Source organism: Pristiophorus japonicus, unplaced genomic scaffold (assembly GCF_044704955.1).
Source record: "Pristiophorus japonicus isolate sPriJap1 unplaced genomic scaffold, sPriJap1.hap1 HAP1_SCAFFOLD_128, whole genome shotgun sequence".
In the NCBI taxonomy this organism is placed as follows: Eukaryota; Metazoa; Chordata; class Chondrichthyes; family Pristiophoridae; genus Pristiophorus; species Pristiophorus japonicus.
Genome location: NW_027250946.1, coordinates 1163203 through 1175668, shown reverse-complemented (window position 1 = coordinate 1175668; position 12466 = coordinate 1163203).

Sequence of the window (12466 nt, the reverse complement as noted above, 5' to 3'; positions counted from 1 at the left end):
CTAAATAACAGAAAACAGAGCGTCGGGATAAATGCCTAATTCTCCATTTGGCAAACAGTGACTAGTGGGGTGACTCAGGTATCGGTGCTTGGTCCACAACTATTTACAATCTATATTAATGACTTGCATGAAAGGAACGAGTGTAAAGGAGCTAAGTTTGCTGATGATACAAAGATGGGTAGGAAAGCAAATTCTGAGAAGGACACAAGAAATCTGCAAAGGGATATAGACAGGCTAAGTGAGTGGGCAACAGTTTGGTAGTTGCAATATAACGTGGGAAAATGTGACGATACCAACTGTGGCAGAAAGAATAGAAAAGCAAATTATAATTTAAATGGAGAAAAGTTGCAAAGTGCTGAAGTAGTGGGACACCTGGGGGTCCTTGTGCAAGAAACACAAACATTAGTGTGCAGGTGCAGCACTTAATCAGGAAGGCAAATGGAATATGCGTTTATTGCAAGTGAGATGGTTTATAAAGGCAGATTAGACCTGCTACAATTGTACCGCGTATTAGTGAGGCCACACCTGGTGTATGGCGTACAGTTTTAGTCTCCGTATTTAAGGAAGGATATACTTGGAGACTGTTCAGAGAGGGTTCATTAAGTTGATTTCGGAGATGGGGAGGGTTGACTTATGAAGATAGGTTAAGTAGGTTGAGACTATCCACACTGGAGTACAGAAGAATGAGAGGTAATCTTATCGAAACGTATAAGATAATGAGGACGCTCGACAAGGTGGATGCAGAGAGCATATTTGCACTCATACGGGAAACTAAAACTAGTGGACATAGACTTAGAATAAGGGACCGCCAATTTATAAGAACATTAGCACATGTGAAAAATGAGCAGCAATAAGCCATAGGGCCCCTCGAGTCTGCACCACCATTTAATACGATAATTGCTTATCAGATCATGGACTCAGGTGCACTTTCCTGCCTGCTCCCCATAACTCCGTAATCCCTTATTGGTTAAGAAACAGTCTCTGACTTAAATTTATTCAATGTCCCCGCTCCCACAGCGCTCTGAGTCAGCCAAATCCACAGAAGTACAACCCTCTGAAAGATGAAATTCCCCCTCATCTCAGTTTTAAATGGGCGGCCGCTTTTTTTAAGATGTTGCCCCCGAGTTCTCATCTCCCCTATCAATGGAAATCTCCTCTTTGCATCCACCTTGTCAAGCCCCCTCATAAACTTATACGTTTCGATAAGACCACCTCTCATTCTTCTGAATTCCAATGAGTAATGGCTGAACCTTCTCAATCTGTCATCATAGATCAACCCCCTCATCTCCGAATGAACCTAGTGAACCTTCTCTGAATTGCCTCCAAAACAAGTATCCTTTCGTAAATATGGAAACCAAAACTATACACTGTATTTCAGATGTGGCCTCACAATCCCCGACATAGCTGTAGCAAGACTTCCCTGCTGTTATACTCCATCTCCTTTGTAATAAACGCCATGATTCCATTGGCTTTCCTGATTATTTGCTGAAGCTGCATACTAACCTTTTGTGTTTCATACACAAGTACCCATAGTTCCCGCTGCATTGCAGCACGTTGCAATGTTTCTTCATTTAAATAATAGCTTGCTCTTTTCTGTCAAAGTTTTTTTCTGTCAAATTGCATGACCTCACACGTTCCAACATTGTACTCATACATTGCTTTTCATCACAACATTTCATCGTCAGCAAACGTGGCTACGTTATACTCGGTCCCTTCTTCTCAGTCGTTTATGCAGATTTAAAACTGAGATGAGAAGAAACTTCTTTTCTCAGTTCGTTTTAAATCAATGGAATTCTCTCCCCCAGAGTGCCGTGGAGGCTGGCTCAATGAATATATAAAATCGGAGATAGACTCATTTTTGAATGACCAGGGAGTAAAGGGTTATGGGGAGCGGGCAGGGAAGTGGAGCTGAGTCCTTGATTAGATTTTCCATGATCTTATTCAATGGCGGAGCAGGCTCGAGGGGCCTAATAATCCTGCCCATAATTCTTATGTTCTTATATACTTAAGAAAGTTCTGATCGCATCTGTGCCAACCAACTGTTCAGGTAATGCATTCCAAACCTGAACTAATTGGAGATTAATTAAATAATCTCCTCATCTCAACTCCGGTTCATTTGTCAAATAAATTGCTAATTTAAATCTGAGATTGATAGATTTTTACTGGATACTGGTAGGAATTGATTTGGAGTCAAAGCAGATGGATGAGTTTAAGTAATTTTCAAAAATCATCTCACTGAACGAATCGAGGGTTCAACGACCCCTGCTCTTATTTTCCATCAATCGGCAGAGCACCTCTTGTAAATGTAGGATCGCTTCCTGGAAATGTAAAATATAAATACAGAACCTTCCTTTCCAATGATTATAATATTTTAACAAGTTATCGTAATAGACACCATCCGCTAGTACTGGAGCTCAAACTCATGCCAACATTCGCACATTTGATGTTCAGTCCAAAACTTATTATTCACTCAGCCATCCTGACGATTGAAGCAAAAAATGCAATTTTCGACAATTCAGCAAATTCATTCGCACCAAATTCCAACCCATTGATAATGCCAGTGATTGGAAAGCTGCTGTAGAATAAAAGTAACATCAAGTTACTTTTCAGTTTCCTGGCTCTCAATCTCCCTATCACTATGGTCGTCCAATCACTCTGGTCATCCATTCCCCATCAGGATGGCTTGAGGCCCCTCCGCTTCTTCATTGAAAGGACGCTCAACCAATATCCATCCACCATCAATTCATCCGCCTGGCGGAACTTGATTTAAACTGGCATTGGACAACTTCTCCTTTGACTCCACACACATACTCCAAATTAAATGTGTTACTATGATAACCCGCATGCGGCCTAGATATGCCGATATTTCAATGGTATAAGTGCAACATTCTTTGTTCTAGTTCTACTCAGGTCTCATCCATCACCTCGTTTTCTGGAATATTGATGATTTTATCTGTGCCATTTCCAGCTTTAGTAGCAGTTAACAAGACGTTTAGTCAACTTTGCTTTAAATTTCCACCCTTCCCTGCCCTTCACATGGCCCATCTCCGACTCTTCACTTATCCTACTGAGCTCGCTACCTCCATTGCTGGGGAGAGTCGGCCGACCAAAATCTACTATAACCCCACTGATTCCCACATCTACCTTAATTACACTTTATCCCACTCGCTTTCTATAAGGACTCTATTCCATTCTCCCAGTTTCTCCATCTGCATCGTATGTTTCCTGACGATGGCAAAGTCAATACCAGTGCTACCGATATGTAGCTAAATGATTCTCCAGCAAGAATAACCCTCAACCCGAGTGCACATAACACTCGACCTTGCCCGTCCCAATTCCCGCATTTCTGCTCTCATCCCTTCTCCTCCCTTCGCATAACCACGATAGGGTTCCACTTGTGCTTAATATTTACTCCACGAACCGTCACATTCAATGGATCATCCTCCCCCATTGCTGACACATCCATCGTGGTCCCACCATTAAATACTTCTTACCCTCCCCTCTCTTTTCAGCAGTACAAAGGGACCAGCCTGTCCGGCATGCCCTGGTCCAAATGCAACGTGTGTTTGCAGCTGTTTCTGTTTCTGTCCTGTTACGTTCATAGGAAAAGAGAAACAGGAGGTGGCTATTTAGCCTCTGAAGCTTGCTCCGACATTTAATTAGATAAGGGCTGGTCTGTGCGATGATTTCATATACCTTCATAACCTTGTCTAACAACAATCTATCAATCACGAGTTTGAAATTGTCAATCGACCCCCAACATCAACCGATTTTTAGGGGATGAAGTTCCAGGATTTCCCTGCCTTCTGTGAGAAAATCGATTCTTTCATCATCCTTGGACATGTTAGCTCTAATTTTACGTGAAGCTCCCATTGAACTGGACCCTCCCACTACGGAAAATATTTCTCTCTATCTTAAACCTATTTGTTTGCAGCTCTGACCGAATTCCATACCCCACAACTTCACCTGTTCCCCTGATGCTGTCCCTCTAATTTGTAATTTGCCATCATGCCACTTTCTCTGATGATTCTCTGCGCCCGATCTCTACACTTGAATTAGTTGTCGATCATTGGCAGCAGGCGGCAGAAGCGAGCGGGATATGGAACCTGACAGAGAATGCTGCTTCACATGGTTGCCATATACCCCACGAGAGCTTGTGGGGATTGGAAAACCTATATGTGTCACAAAATTAGAATTAAGGAAGCGATGTCTCAAAGTGCCACTATGTAGAAGAAGCGCCTCATTGTGTGAGGGTATTTGAGACACAACAGGATTGTATCCGTCTGACTCCAGATTATAAGACTGTGTGATCGTATAACACCTATGTCGCGGCGGCCTTTACTCCAGATGTCCGTCCGAATAAATCAAAACTCTTCACAGTAAATACTGTCATCTTTTCACGTTTAGAGAACGGGTTTCTCGGAGCAATGTGCCTGGTTCTCTCATTATTGCGTTGCTAAAAATACAGAGGTTAAATGATTTGCAGAGATACCTTCAAAACATATCAAATCTTACATTCACTAACATGAAGCACAAAGTCACTAATTCAGAAACGTATCATGTATTCGGCCCTGTGTCGCAAGCTGTAGCACATTAGATTTCTAGGTAAACTTCAAACAATCATTCAAAGGTTGTTGGTTCGCGTTCCACCCGTGTTGTTACTTTTTCAAGTTTCGGTGAGGAACTTTTGCAGCACACCTACAACTCATTCATTACTGTGGGTCATTGAATTGGAATTGCCGGAATAGCTGTTGGCAGCGCGTTTTGCTGAAGACGTAAAGATTCTGGGCTTCGGAAGTTTTTTGTTATTTTGCGTCTCTTTCTTTGGTCCGATTCTCGAAATAGTGCGGCCGGAATGAAGACAGATGAGTTTTGCTCCACATGTTCACTTCCGGTGTCCTAAAAACCAAACCCTGCCTAAAATTTGAGCCGATAAACTTTGAATGTGTCTGTATAATAGAAAGATATAAATGGTCAATGCAATACCCATTGCGCTACACAGCCGCTCCCGAGCCCTAACACCTCAACGGTTTTAATGTGTTTGTTGCAGCACCATTGCCAACATCTGCCTAATTGTTCAAATCAAAAAAACGCCGAAAATCCTATAAATGGCAGTGGTAGTCTGAGGATTAGGGTTGCTCCCAGCGAGCCGGGCGGTTTTTCCGCTCCCGTCAAACTTCATTTCCCACCTCTAAGTGATCGCATCCAAACGTCGAACACATGTGATGATCTTTATCGAAATTCTCAACAAGCTGTTCAGCGGAATTCTTGCTTGTTTTGAATATTATGTCGGAAGCATATACAGATACTCCGTGCGTTTACACATATTCCACTTTGTGCCAAAACCATTGTCAGAGCGTTGAATTAGTGTCTGTTTCTAGATCATTTTTCCTAACTTTGGAGTTACTGATTTATGAATGGAAACGGCTCCGCTCCCTCCTATAAATCTGTAATACAAAAACGCTACTGTAAAACTCTCACCTGCACTTGGAGCATTGCGGCCCAGAGGAACCTAACTGCTCACATGGAAACTCTAATTAGTAGATAAAGTTTGGGAACCGACCAAGTGTACCTTCAACTCTGCTGCACATGTTACTCGCAAAACCATTGTCTGTTAGAGTTGAGGCATTTCGCGTGCCTGTACTGTCATATAAATACTGCGCACTAATCGATCATGCCACTAGAGCCACATGCAGATGCTGTGCGGTGTCAGTGCTGCCAGCATACAGCTGCCTTTTCAGCTGTCTTATAAAAAAGAAGGCATAGAATCATCGAATCATTCAGCACAAAATAGGGCTGTCCATCCATCGCGTCTGTTCCGGCTCTGTAAATTACACACATACCAATTATTTTTCGCCGTAGTACTGGTTTATAATTGTGTTGTTTCTGTTTATTATTTATAATGCAGGAAATAAATATTCATATTTGAGTGAGTGCAATGTAATTAAAGAGGAATTAAACCCGGACTCGAGGAGAAATTAAGAGGAGAGGATTACAAAAATCAGCGTTGTATGATATTGAATTTGTAAGATTAAGTTGTGATTTGATTGAAGTTGTCACGATATTAAGGGGAACTGATAGTATAACCAGAGTATTTGTTTACGTTGGTTGGATTTTCGCGGACTCCCGTCTTTGCGGTTTCCCTGTGCAGCTTTGATCCCTGCTCGCAGCGGGTACTTTCTCTATTGAAATCAATTATCCAAATCGTTTAATTTCTTCAATCGGAACCCTCTGGAGGGTTTTGGAGATTTAAAGACCTGTTCTGAGGAAACAAAAGGTTCCGGGAGAGACCTGGAATATTTACGTACTTCAAGAAGGCATGCTGGGACGGCTGACCTATTTCCAAAGTTATTCTGCAGATTGCCTGGAAGTTTCAGAAAAGGAGGCCTCGAGAGAATGCGGATCACCATCACCTTCTCAAGGACAATGAGAGATGGGCAATAAGTGCTGGCATTGCCAGCGATACCTACATCCCAGGAATGAATTAAAAAATCAAATTTCCGACGAACGACGCCGATTTAAAAAATATTTTTTTTGTGAAGAGTTTGTCTCATTCGATATCTTACTAAAGTTTACAGCAATTTTTATTTTTTGGTTTTAACATTGCAACTCTGAATTCGTTTATAAACACCAATATAAAGTAAACTATGACAGCGGTGGGTTTCTAACACAAACACTCTCGGGAACTGGAATATAAATCCAGCGCCTTAGATCACTCAGCCACGCTACAATGCCAAAGGCAATTCATATGATGCTGGTGATAGACAATTGAAAGCTAGTTCTCCCGTTGCTTCATTTGAGACCAGGCCATTGCATCGAGAAAGAAGGAAATAAAAGCTTCCTGAGCTGTGTTCACGGGTCAAGGTGGTTGAGAGGTTAAGGTGATGGGCCGCTAATCGACTGTGTGTGGTTTCCAATTCTATCGTTTTTGCATTGAATAATATTATTATTTGCTTTTTTCTATTCATTCAAGACTCCTCCGTCTGAGTTCCATTCTTGCCCAAACCGCAGTGGGGGAGTTTTATGTTGCTCCCTTAATCTCTTTGCTCAAAACAGCAAAGTCCGAATTCCATCCACAGCTTTTGATTCCACGGAGTGGTTGGAATTGTAAGATATGAACTACGTGAAGTATAAATCAAAGTGGAAGTGAGGTCCTGGGAAAAGCAGTATTTCTCCACCGATGATGCCTGAGTTGCTGAATGTTGCCAGCACTTTCTGTTCATAATTTTGTGCTTTCACAATAGCAGTTTACCAGACAACTCAAAACTTGCCGCAAGGGCGCAAGTCCTAGCTGAACGTTTCTGTGCTCTTCTCAAACACAAGTTCTAAACTAACGTTGCTACTCACCAGCTGTAAAGTCAGCCATTTCTCCCTGCATTATCCTGCACCCGGGCATTCAAAATATACTTTGCTCATGGTATCGGGGAGTCTCACAATTTCTTATTGGGGATTCGGAGAGCAAGGGGATCTCAGAGGATCTGTGGGAATTGAAGGTTTTCTGAAATTGTGTCATGTGATTATGAGGGTTCTCAGTAGATATCAGAGAGAGAAACTGACTCTCAAAATATTTTGGAGAAATTACGGGACCTCAGAGGATATCAGAGCGGGTAATCCACACTTAGTAGGTTTCAGAGATAGTAAGGGAAGCTCAGGATTTAATAATGACGCTGAGGAGGTATTGGAGTGAGTAAGGCTAGCTCGGGATCTATCAGAGAGCGTATGCGAAACTTTTGATGCTTCAGAAAGTCTAATGTAACATGTGTAGTTATCTTCTGAACATCACATTTTATAAATATCAGCATGGTTAATTAAAGCAAACGTTGAAATCGAATGTCACAGATGGTTTGCCGTCTCCCACTTCGGGGATATGAGATGGTCGATTGAGAACAGACTGAACATTTGAAGCGCTCAAAAATACATTGATAACTAACACAGATCCTCCACCCCAATGCATTAAATAACAATATAGATACCGTTAATTACATTAGAATAATCAGAGACGCAAAAACCGTTGCATTTAACACAATTACAACTCACTAAAAGATGTGAATCTAACGTGGAGACACTCAAGTGTATTTACAAAAATCACATTTAATTGATTTTTGTAACAGAACTTTAATTGAGTTTTTTTTTAACCATGCTGTAAATATGAAGGTTTATGTGAACCTTCTTTAAAAGCCGCTGTAGATTTCTGTGGAATGATTTATCTCCTAGCCGATAATTTATGATGTTGATAACTGCAACGTTTGAGACCAATGGATTGATTCTTAACAGAATGATCTGAAATAAAGTCACTTCCAAAGCTATGCAGAGTTGGCTAAAGTTGATAGGTAAAATAGATTAAAGTGTAAGAATGTTGATGTGCAATGGCGGATATTTAAGTTGATATTTCCTAACTCTCCACAACAATATATTCCAGTCAAAAGGAAATACATTCAGAGAAGGGAGAACCAACCGTGGCTAACTAAGGAAGTAAAGGAAGAAAAAATAATAGAGAGTGAACATGGATTATGAGAGTAAAGAAACAAGAAATATATAAACAGATATTAAAAGGTTCTGCAGATATATAAAAGATGAAGAGAATTGCTCAAGTACCTTAGAGGTTGAGACTAGGAAATAAATAATGGGGAGCAGGAAAATGGTATCAAATTAAAAACAATGGCATACAACGTAGGCAAGATTAGTGGGAGGCCAGAGTATTTACAAATAACAGCAAAGGACGACTGAAAAAATAATAGAGAGTGAACATGGATTATGAGAGTAAAGAAACAAGAAATATATAAACAGATATTAAAAGGTTCTGCAGATATATAAAAGATGAAGAGAATTGCTCAAGTACCTTAGAGGTTGAGACTAGGAAATAAATAATGGGGAGCAGGAAAATGGGAGAGACCTTGAACAAATATTTTGTACCGGTATTCACGGTAGAAGACACTAAGAATATCCCAATAATAGATAATTAAGGGCCTATATTGAGGGGTAAATTAATACAATCACCATCTCTAAAGAAAATGAGTTCAATAAAAGAATGGAACTAAAGCCAGCCACGTCTATTGGAGCTGATTGTCTGCAGCCTCGGGTCTTAAAAGAAGATTCTGCAGAGATATTGTTTGTAATCTACCAAAATTCACTGGCGTCTGGAGAGATCCCAGCTGATTGGAAACCTGAAAATCTTAAGTCCCCATATAAAAAAGAAGGGAGGCAGACAGCAGGAAAGTATAGACGAGTTAACCTAATATCTGTCGTTGGGAAATTGATGGAATTCATTATAAAGGAAGCAGTACCAGCACAGTTGCAAAATAATATTGCAGTCAAACAGAGACAGCCTAGTTTGATGAAAGGGAAATCATGTTTGACAAATTTTCCTGAGTTATCTGCGGATGTAACGAGCAGGTTGTTTAAGGGGAACCAGTGGTTGAGGTATATTTGGATTTACAGAAGGCATTCAATAAGATGCCAAGTAAAATGTTACTGCAAAAGATAATAGCTCCCGTGATTGGAGGTAACATATTAGCATGGGTCGAAGATTGGAAAAATAACAGAAACAGATAGTGACGATAAATGAGTCATTATCCGCTTGCAAACAGTGACTAGTGAGGTGCCACAGGGATCAGTGCTGGGGCCTCAACTATTTCAATCTATATCAATGACTTGGATGAAGGGACCGAGTGTAATTTAGCCAAGTTTGCTGATGAAGCACAGGTGGGTTGGAAAGTAAGTTCTGAAAATTAAACAAGAAATCTACAAAGGTTTATACACAGGCTAAGTAAACATTTGGCAGAAGCAATATAATGCGTGAAATTGTGAAGCTATCCACTTGTTAGAAAACATAACAAAGCAAATTATTACTTAAATGGAGAGAGATTACAAAATGCTGCAGTACATAGGGACCTTACGGTCCCTGTGCATGAAACAGAACAAAACAGTATGCTCAAGAGCAAGTAATCAGGAATGCTATCCTTTATTGTAAGGGAGATGGAGTATAAAAGCAGAAAAGGCCTCTTACAACTGTACAGGGTAGTGGTGAGACCGCACCTAGCAGAGTACTGCTTACAGTTTTGTTCGCCTTATTAAAACATTTCATAGAAGGTTCACTTGGTTGATTCCTGCAATAAAGGGGTTGATTATGATAAAAGGGTGAGCAGATCTCGTCTATTCTCATTGGAGTTTATAAGAAAGCGAGGTGATCTTATTTAAATGAATAAGACAATGAGGGGACTCACTCAATACGGTAGTTGCCGATAGGACGTTTCCACTAGTGGGGGAAACTAGAACTAGGGGGCATACTTTAAGAATAAGGATTCGCCCATTTAGAACATATCAGCAGGAACTTCGTCTCTCAGAGGGTCGGATATCTGTGGAATTAGCTGCCCCAGAGAGCTGTGGAGGCTGGGTCATTGAATACATTTAAGTTGGAGATAGACAGACTTTTGGACGATAAGTTAGTGAAGCGTTACGGGCACACAGCAGGGAAGTGGAACTGAGTCCTAGATCTGATCAGCCTTGATCTTATTGAATGGCAGAGCAGGCTCCCAGGGGGCAAATGGCCGAATCCTGCTCCTAGTTCTTATGTTTTTATTCCACTGGCCCTATTCTGCTGACACCAACACAATACATACTTACAATTAATAAAACAAACCTGCCATGGATGCAAGGCGACATCGTTTCCTGGAAGGTATAAATCAACTGCGCTGAAAATGCAGAAACTACATAAAAAGATTCTGTACAAGGAAATGTTTATTTGTCAAATGTCAGATTCGAAGCCACGTCTCCAGAAGAGACTGCAATCTGAATCGAGAGCCTTAAACCGCTCAGCATTCCTAAGTTCATCATCCATACATCATTGTCCCTGGATGTACCCCGAGGTTAATAAAACATATCATTCACTTCAGCCCTCGCTAACAGTTGCTGGAAGGCCGAAAGGCCAGTTTAGAAAATCCATGATTTTATGAACCGCAGTGGTCACAGCACAGATCGCTGTTGAACAGCACCTCCCATGTTTTACTACAATTACAGCCTACTGTCTCTTTACTAATATATAAGTAGCTGGCTATCCATTCTTCCATTTCCTTACTTTCTATCATAGTTTTGCTGCATCTGTCTTTAAAGGGACAACATTTTCTCTTGCCTCTCCAATTCCCTTAATAAATTCAAATCAACATTTGTTGCTAACTTGTATATTCCTTGCACGTTATTTGACATCTGCTTTTATTACATTTGGCATCCCTTCAGATTGGTCTTACTTTGAGTTAAAAACGTGGTTTCTGACTCCATTATGCCTCTTAAAAACAGTAATAATTGTAATCATATTATCTACATTATTAGCAAGACGTTCAGTTTGATAACTGATTCTGGTCGATTGTTCATCATTAAATCTAGTTTGACAGGTTCCTTGTTCGGCTCCAATACCTAATGTAGAAACTTTCCCATCGACATGAAGACATTCATTGCCTTTCCTGCTTGCACTTTTCTGCTTTTATCAGGCTGTGAAATAAACGTCTCCCATTAACATGAAATAAATTTATCGTGGAGCAAATGTAATATAAATGTGCTACAGACTTAGCAATATTATGACGGATAAAGGAAATGCTTAGGTAATTGTTTTAGGCTAAATGAAGACAAAGCACCTGCATCTGAAAGCTTATATCCCAGGAATCTGAAGGAGATGAGGAAGAAATTCCCACGGCCCCAGAAACTCTATCTCAGGACTCAAGAGAGTGTGGCTCTATGCTGGGTAACTCGAGTGTGGACAATGTAGTAAAAATGTTTTTACAGGCAGATAGAGCGAAGCTGGTTAATTACAGGACAGTTGCATTAACAACTGCAGTATGGAACCTTTCCGAATCTCTATTTAAGAACGATTTTTCCACTTGCCGAGATAAAGCGTTATAGGATAGAATTTGCCAATGCGAATTTCATCGGACGGTCATGCATTTCAAACCTCATGTAATTCTTTGAGCAGGTTAAAAAAAACACGGTAGCTGGGGAAATACAGTGGTTGTGATGTAATGGAGTTTAGAAAAAAACTTTGACAAGGTATAACACGCGGGATAGTTGACGACGATGGCGGGTTATGGAGTGAAGAACAGGTTAGAAAACTAGAGTAAAATGCGGTTTGAGGATAGAAAGAAAAATTTAAGAGTTAAGGACAGTTTCTCGGGGTGGTTGTGGCTAGTAGAGTCCCATGTTTTCAGTCCTGTTGACTGTGTGTATTGATGAATGGCATATAGACTGATTGTATCAAGATATAGAGCGGTTATCGCCGAAAATTGTAGTTAAAACCAAACTGTCAAACACGAGAACTGAGAGAGCAAAAATTAACAATTTACCTTTATAATCAACAGTGAATTTCTATCCTAGTTAAAAATTGTGAAAAATGTGACAAATGTACATATACACTTACACAATATATATCTAAATATTCCACTCATATTTACACACCGAATTGTTTATAATATAACAGCGC